Source organism: Lactuca virosa, chromosome 3 (assembly GCF_052849685.1).
Source record: "Lactuca virosa cultivar CGN04683 chromosome 3, Lactuca_virosa_CGN04683_v6, whole genome shotgun sequence".
Lineage (NCBI taxonomy): Eukaryota > Viridiplantae > Streptophyta > Magnoliopsida > Asterales > Asteraceae > Lactuca > Lactuca virosa.
In genome coordinates this window covers 109399781-109408765 of record NC_136428.1, presented here as the reverse complement: position 1 = coordinate 109408765, position 8985 = coordinate 109399781, and positions in this window count along the sequence as shown.

The following is an 8985-nucleotide window of genomic DNA, read 5'->3' as shown; positions in this document are numbered from 1 at the left end:
AGTGTGCTATTAGGTACTTGCCCCCTTGCTAGCTGGGTGTCGCCCACCTCAACCCATCACAGAGGTGATCTGTACTTGCGCCCATAGAGGGATTCAAATGGCGCGATTTTGATGCTAGTGTGATAGCTATTATTGTACGAGAATTCAACGAGTGGTAAGAGGGTATCCCAGTCCTTACCAAAGTCTATCACACATGCTCTCAACATGTCTTCTAGCGTCTGGATGGTCCTTTCGCTTTGTCCGTCACTCTGAGGGTGATAAGCTGTACTCATGTCGAGTTTGGTCCCCAAGGACTTTTGCAGCGACTGCCAGAACCGTGAGGTGAACCTACTATCTCCGTCGGAGATGATAGATATTGGCAACCCATGTAGTCGCACGATTTCTTTAATGTACGTCTTGGTAAACTTCTCCATCTTGTCGGTCTCTTTTATTGGTAGGAAGTGTGCAGATTTGGTTAACCTGTCAACGATCACCCAGATAGTGTCAAGTCTACCCGCTGTCTTGGGAAACTTGGTTATGAAGTCCATGGTTATCCGATCCCACTTCCACTTGGGTATGTCTGGTTTCTAGAGCAAACCCGAGGGCTTTTGATATCCTACCTTGACTTTTGCGCAAGTCAGGCACTTGCCCACATAGGTAGCGATCTCTGCTTTCATGTTCGTCCACCAATAAAGTTACCTGAGGTCCAAATACATCTTGTTTGAACCGGGATGAACATAGTATTTTGTATTGTGAGCCTCGTTCATGACAACATCTCTGTACCCACTGAACTTCGGTGTCCAGATGCTATTCATGAGATAGTAAGCTCCGTCATCCTTAACTTCAAAGTTTTTATCCATTCCCCGTAAGGCCTCCCCTGCGACGTTCTCCGGTTTTAAGGCCTCTTGCTGCACCTCCTTGACCTGTGTGGATAGGTGGGAATGGATGGTCATAGTTAACGATTTTACTCGACGGCCCGTGTATTCCTTCCGACTTAATGCGTCTGCTACTACGTTGGCTTTGCCCGGGTGATAACGAATTTCGCATTCGTAGTCATTTAGCAGTTCAACCCATCGCCGTTGTCTCATGTTGAGCTCTTTTTGATTGAGAATGTGTTGAAGACTCTTATGATCTGTAAAGATGGTGCATTTGGTGCCGTACAGGTAGTGTCTCCAGATCTTTAGGGCAAACACCACTGCTCCTAGTTCGAGGTCGTGCGTAGTGTAATTGACCTTATGAGTCTTGAGTTGTCTTGAGGCATAGGCGATGACCTTTCCTCGTTGCATGAGCACACATCCTAGGCCCTGCTTCGATGCATCACAGTAGACTACAAAGTCTTGGGTCCCTTCTAGGAGGGACAAGATTGGATCACTACACAGGTCTTGTTTAAGTGTTTGAAAGCGGCTTCTTGTTTATTTCCCCAGCTGAACGTTACTCCCTTTGGTGTTAAGGTTGTGAGCAACTTTGCGATCTTAGAGAAGCTTTGTATCAATCTTCGGTAGTAGCCAGCAAGGCCAAAAACTGTCGTATCTCCATCAGTGTTCTTGGTGTTGCCCAGTCTGCAATCGCCTTGACTTTGGAAGGGTCTACGTGTATCCCTTCCTCACTGACTACGTGCCCCAAGAATTCTACCTTTCAGATCTAAAATTCGCATTTTGAGAATTTGGCTTATAGCTTTTCTTCCCTTAACGTCTCCAAGACTTGTCGTAGATGCTGACGGTGTTCCTCCCTGCTTCGTGAATAAACTAGTATGTCATCGATGAATACTAATACAAATTTATCTAGATAAGGCCGGCACACACGATTCATTAGGCCCATGAACAATGTGGACGCATTCGTTAGACTGAAGGGCATCACTACAAACTCGTAGTGACCGTAGCGAGTTCTGAATGCTGTCTTAGGGATATCTTCCTCCTGAATTCGCAGCTGATGATACCCCGATCTTAGATCAATCTGTGAAAAGTAGCTCGATCCTTGCAATCGATCAAATAGGTCGTCAATTAGGGGTAGGGGATAACAGTTCTTGATAGTGAGCTTGTTCAGTTCTCGATAGTCTATGCACATGCGGAACAATCCGTCCTTCTTTTTCACGAACAAGACTGATGCTCCCCAAGGTGAGAAGCTTGATCGGATGAATCATTTGCTTAGCAGTTCGTTCAGTTGGCCGGACAGTTCCTTCATTTCCGCAGGTGCTAGGCGGTATGGGGACTTGGCTACGGGGGTGGCTCCAGGAATCAAGTCAATTCTGAACTCGACTTGGCGTTCGGGAGCTATTCCCGGAAGGTCTTTTGGAAATACATCAGGGAAGTTATAGACTTCGGGAATATCTTTGATGTCTTTCACCTTTTGTTTCTTATCCACTACGTGGGCTAAGAAGGCGTGATATTCCTTGCGCTGATACTTCCGAGCCTTGATGCAAGAGATGATTTGTAGATTCATGTCGGGTTTGTCGCCATAAATGAAGAGGGTTTCGTTATTTGATAGATTAAGGCAAACGGCCTTTTCGTAACATAGGATTTCGGCATGGTGAGGACTTAACTAATCCGTACCAACGATAACATCAAATTTACTGATTGTGACCAGAATCAGGTCGATTTGGAAGGAACGGTTGTTTAGAGTTAGTGTGCATCCTACGAATATATCTTTAGTGCGTTCTATTTTTCCATTGGCCATTTCTATGGTGAATGTTTCGTTTAGTGATTGGGGTTTCTGCTTGAGTAAGTGTTTAAACTGATGGCTCATGAAGCTTTTCTCCACACCACTATCGAAAAGTACGCATGCATATGAATTGTTTAGGAGAAATGTACCAGAAACCATGGTGGGATCCCTCATAGCTTCCTCATCCCCCATCGTTAGAATCCTTCCCACACCTTCGCTATTTTTGTTTTGTGCCTTCGGGCAGTCTCTCTTGTAATGCCGGGTCTCACCGCAACCGTAGCATGTGCGACTCACCCCAGCATTTGCGGCTTGGGTGGTTGGTTGTGCCGGGGCTTTGCAGAAATGGGTGGTATGCCCCTTCTTGTTGCAATCTTTACATTGTATTTCCCGACAGGCTCTGTGGTGGTGGTAGTTGCATTTGTCGCATTTCGGAAGAGTTCTAGCATATTGCTTGGCTGGTGCTGGGGCGGTAGGGGCTGTGATGGCATGAACGGCCACAGTTTGTTGCTTCTTGGCCAGGTATTGAGCGGGTTGACCCTTATTTTTGTTCCAAAACTTCCTCTTGTTGTCACCCCACTTCGGTTGTTCAGGTGCGGGGGTCATGATGCCTTGACGAATTCCATGGTCGACAAGAGTTTGTGCCAGACGCTTGACACTGTCGAAGGTGCTCGGGTTGGCTGATATGACCATTCCTTGGATTTTAAGGGAAAGCCCCAAATGTAACGTTCTACTTTCTTGGTCTCTGGGGTGACCATTCCAGGGCACAGAGTTGCCAGCTCGTTAAATCGAGCAGTGTAGGTGGCAATATCGGAGCCCTTCATGGAATGTTCCCACAGTTCATGTTCCAGTTTCTGCATCTCGCTTCTTGGACAGTATTCCTCGAGCATCATCGCCTTCATATCCTCCTAATTCATAGTGTTGGCAATGGCTAGAGTAAAAGTTTTAATGTGACCGTTCTACCACGATAAAGCTGAGTCTGTGAATGTACATGCATCATACTTGACTTTGAACTCATCAGGGCATGCACAGATTTCGAAGACAAACTCGGTCTTCTCGAACCATCTTGTTAAAGTAACGAACCGTCGTCGCCATGATACGTCTTGGGCTTGCAATTCATGAATTCTTTGTATGAGCACATTCGCTGGTGCCCTTGGTTTTTGCTTTGGTTGGAACTGTTAGTTCCATTTTCGCCTCCGTTGCTGTTACTGTTGATTTGGGCCACGACAGCAGCCACAACAGCTGTTACTGCAGCCTGAAACACTAGAGGGTCCATTTGTGGGGGATTTGGCGCTGGTGGAGCTGTTGGTGTGTTGTTCTTGCACCTGTTTAACTTCCTTTGTGGCATACTTCAGCCATAAAGTTGAAAGGTGGAATGACGGTAAGTTTTTGGGAATAGTTATGAATCAGGCATTATCGTAATGGAATGCCTTGTTTTGTATATGTATCAAGTCTAGTTGTTATTGAAATTTGCAAGAAATTCACAATGATTTTATCATACAAACAAATGATTGCATAACAAATAGTGACATTCAATAAAATAAAACGCATACCCATTTCATTAATAGTTTAGTACTAGTACATAGTTTTGTGAAAATTGAACTTTAAGAAGGTCTACATAAAAGAGTAGCACCAACACTTACTCGTAAGTAACATCAAGACATGAGTAGGATACGCCCTACTCGCGACAGGTAGTCTCTTACGGGCCATGAGATGAAGTCGAGGCGCCCTGTAACTCTGCTATCCGACACTTAGCTGCGATCACTCTCTCTTTGAGAGCCGAGTGCCTCTCCTGGTACTTTCTTACCTCTGCTCGAGCGGTGGTAAGTTCCTCATCGAGGCTGTTAATGAGGTGACATGTCCGAGGGTAGTCCCTTTCCAGTATATCAGGTCCATGCGTCAGTGGCCTCAGCAGCGGCCCCTAGCTCCATGATCCAATTCGCCGATGCCTTAGTCTGATCCCCGAGGTGCGAGATCCACTGAACCATGACAGGAAGGGCCCTGTCTGCCGGACCCCCGTTTGCTCCATTCCATAAGGAGTACGCTGGCGCTGTTGCCGGCTCCACCTCTCCAAGTCTTCTGCCCAGCGGGGCGTGGGCCCCTGGTAGCCGAGTCGATATGTGGGAACCCTGGCGACGTAAGGAGGGTTAATGACCTCCGACTCTGCATCCGACTCCTCCTCTGGATCCTCCTCGTTTTCTTTTTCCTCTAGGTCTTCCTCGCCTTCTTCTTCCTCTGGGTCTTCCTCGGGCTCTTCATCTCCCTCCACTAGCTCCTCAGGATCCTCTTCGGGATCCTCTTCAATCCACCCACCATTTCCCCGGTTAGGGAAGTAGGTGTCTCCGGGCATGTGAAATCCTGCCATATCGTTTGTGCGAGAATAGAGATATGAGAAATACATGAAAGGTTTATAATATTCTAAAATACTCCTATAGTATTTTGATTCTTTATGTTTGATTCTAGAGTTTCTTGGTATATAGGGTTGGTAAGTTTTAAATTTGTTGCCCACCACGACCATTCCTAAACACATGTTGGTCATATCTCGCATAAATATAGTTGATCATGCTATATTTATCCCAGATATGATTACATAACTATCTAGGCTTAACCGTAGTGTTTAACTCCTCTAAAGACTTTTATATGATTCTTACAATGACACTATTCCTAGTATGCATGCATGTATACTTTTTATGAAAATACTATTATATTTTAAAAGTATACTTCTTAGTCAGAGTTTTTTAGTCCCATTGTATTTATAGTTGTATATCTTATGTGGTTTGATATACTTAGTTCACTATAAACAATGCTCTGATACCAATCTGTCACACCCCCGAACCAGAACGGCGGAAACGTCCGGGGGCGGATGACGTCATTGTACAGTATCTTAACAATTGAATATAAATGAAAAAAAGCATTACAACCATTGCATTGAATATTTAATAAGTTTACATTGTATTCAAATATTGTTTACATGATATCAAATGCATGTGACAAAAATGAATAACATGATGTGTCAACTTCCCATCCTCCAAAAATTTGCTTTGAATACCTATTTACTGATTTCCTGAGAATACAAGTGATTTTGAATATCGTCAACAATTAAGTTGGTGAGTTCATAAGAATTTTGTATGAAAAGGGTTTGTAACTGTTTCGTGAAAATGACAGTGTATATTTCTCGAAAATCCAATATTTTCTTAAAAATGAGCTGTAAGTCTTAAGTCCCAAGACTAGAATTGTAAGAATACTGTACTGTAAAATGATGTAATGAAGTTTTATCTTTATATAAAACTACTTGAAATGTATGTTACCTCGTAAATCAAGTGTTTTGCTGATACCCTCTGTGAGTTATCATAACCATACTAATACGAATAGTGACCTGAACGACGTGCTTCGGGCATCAGAACTGTTACGACATTAGTCACCCCAGACCTGCCGGTCTAACTGTAGCTAACAGTTTAGGTGCGGGGTTGTCAGTCCCGTATAGATCTATACAGAAGTGTCACGCTCTCCCTACAAGAGACTCTGGTTATAATTCAGGACTTTTACGTGTACTTTGGTCGGTATGGTGAAGCCAATTGTCTCAGAATATTGTATCAGTTGATTTACGTGTACTGAAAACTCCTTTTGCTTGTAAATGAAATAAGTATGCCTTTAAATAATTATTTGATTATTATGAAATGATATTGTAGTTTTGTGACTTCCAAACTATACCAATTATAGTTTATCCTGTTTGTTTGTTGAAACTATTTATATAATCTTTTATATAAATATAAAGTTATTGTCTTGTGTCCAAAATATATGGTCAAACATAATGTTTTTGGGTTGTAACCCACCAAAATAGTAAAATGACTACAAAGTACCCCTTTTTGTAAGAAAGACTATATTTTAATAAATTTTTTTCAAAATCATGTAGTTTTACAAACCATAATTTTTATTATGATTTTTATAACATAGAATGTGTTTGTTCTTGTTATTTTTGCATTTCAAAACAAATATATCACAATTAATTGTATAAAAGCTAGTAATAATCATATCTTGTGCAAATAATGGCTTATACTTCAACATAAAGATGAAACATGCAAGTATTTGTGTAATAAACCAACTTTGACTTGTATTCCCCCCCCCCAAACATGAAAATCTCGAAAAAGTGGGGGGGGGGGGGTATGAACTCACCTTGAGTGGATTTGTGGGTTGTTTGAGGAGATGGTGTGAAGATTTCCAAACCTAAACTTTTGAATGGGGGTTGATGAACTCTTTGAAGATGATATTACCCTAAGAGTTTTAACACATAATAATGTGTGTAAATATAATGAAACTAGCATAAATAACGCAAGTACTCGCTAAATAACACAACCAAACCTACTAAAGCACTTCCTAGGCTCTCAAACGTTCCGACCTCACCCTGCCATCAACTGTTGAAGAACTCCCACTGATGTCAACTAAATACTTCATGAATACAATCACATGCCATAAAGCTTAGATAATCCTTCAAGTAAAAGACTCAACCCTACAACGGTTAGACTCAAATGAGAGTTGTGCAATAGAGTCAAATTAGTCACTATGAGATTATTTAACCTTTACAACATATGTCTTAACACATTCACTTAATAGTTAACTCACATCACTAGGAGCTCCACAAAGCACAAAGCAAACCACATTCATGCAGTAACACTCCAAGCTACAGAACAACCAAAGGACATCCCAAGCTTACTTACTACAACCGATGCTAGAAACTTCCACTTTGACTGTCGGTTGCCTTATGCATGCTAATTATACACAATACAGAGTCAAATAGACCGTCGAATAAAAGATTCTACCCTAGGACCACAACTAGACAAGGAATAGGAAATAAGTCCAAATCAGTCATTTTAGGGCTATATGATCCTAACCGTATACAATTTTTAAAACATACACTTAGCAATTACTGTTACCAATACATAGGCCCAATCATAGCATCCAATGCTTCCTAGGCTACAAGGCATCACATATCAGGCCAATCTATCATGTAATTCCTGAAAGTATCCCTAGCCTCATCCTAGCATGCAAGCATTCATATAATATATCAACATGCATGGGTATTATGGGAATAACTTACTTGAGCTCGGATGATTGCACGCATAACACCCATTTTTCTTTATAAAAATCTTTCCAGAAACTCATTTTTTTACAAAAATCTTTTTAGAAGCTTATTTTTTTCAAGATTACCAATTCCTCAGTTTGAGTTCTGTCACACCCGAGAGTGTGCCAAAATCCCTCAAACTAAGTGTAACACCTATTCCAGGTATCATTGAATGTTCTAAGTTTTAAGGTTTTGTGTTGGGACTCGATGAGTTGGGGAGCTCCAACTCGTCGAGTAGAGATCATTTATGAGGACGCGGGATTTAGATCCTACTCGACGAGTCGGAAGGCCCTGACTCCACGTGTAGGTGCTGTAAAGGAAAACCCTAATTTTCAGGGGTTTGTACCCTATTTAAAGAACTTATGGCTCATTTGCAGCCTCTTTCATCGTTCTTAGAGTCCAGAGAGAAACCCTAGCCGCGTTTTGGTGCTTTCTTGAGTGTGTGTGAGCTTTGGAGAGTTAATCTTGGGCTTTTTGGAAGGAAACTTTGAGGGTGAAGAGATTGAAGTGAGGAGAAGGATTTAGATCCGACATCTACTAGTGGTTAGCGTCCAGTTAGAGGTAAGAAGTTGCTACCTTGATCTATTTTTGCTTAGATCCCATCTTATGGAGGAATATGGCTACTTTTGGTGCAAAGAGAGTGTCAAACTCGGATTTGGACTTGTCATAAGGATACGGTTCCAGATCTGGACACCTCTAGGTTTTTCATGACATAAAGTTGCTTCCTTTACCTAGTCTAAGCCCTTTTCCATGTCCTAAATATTGTATGAACCCTCGTTTTGCATTTTTAGCCATTTGAGGCCTTGCATGCACGTAAAGTTTGCAACTTTACGTGGTAACTACACCATAAGGGGTTGGATCTGTGATTCGGGGCCTTGGATTCCAATGGAAAGGACTGAACACAAACAAGACTGAATGGACTCGACGAGTTGCTTAGCCAAGTCGACTAGTCGGGTAGGGTTTTCCCATTTTTGGGATCCAAAGTGATTTCGGTGAGTTGATTAAGAGATTTTGGTCAAGAGATTTCGGTTTGGAGTTTTCGGCCCTTGGACATTAAGGAACTCGACGAGTCACTCAGGAGACTCGGTGAGTTGACTCAAGATTTCTGTTGTATGGACTTTGAAGGAACTCGACGAGTTGCTGGATATGCTCGACGAGTTGGGGTCAACATGGACTGTTGACCTTGACTTTGACCAGTGTTGAACATGATTGACTTTGAGGGTATTTATGGT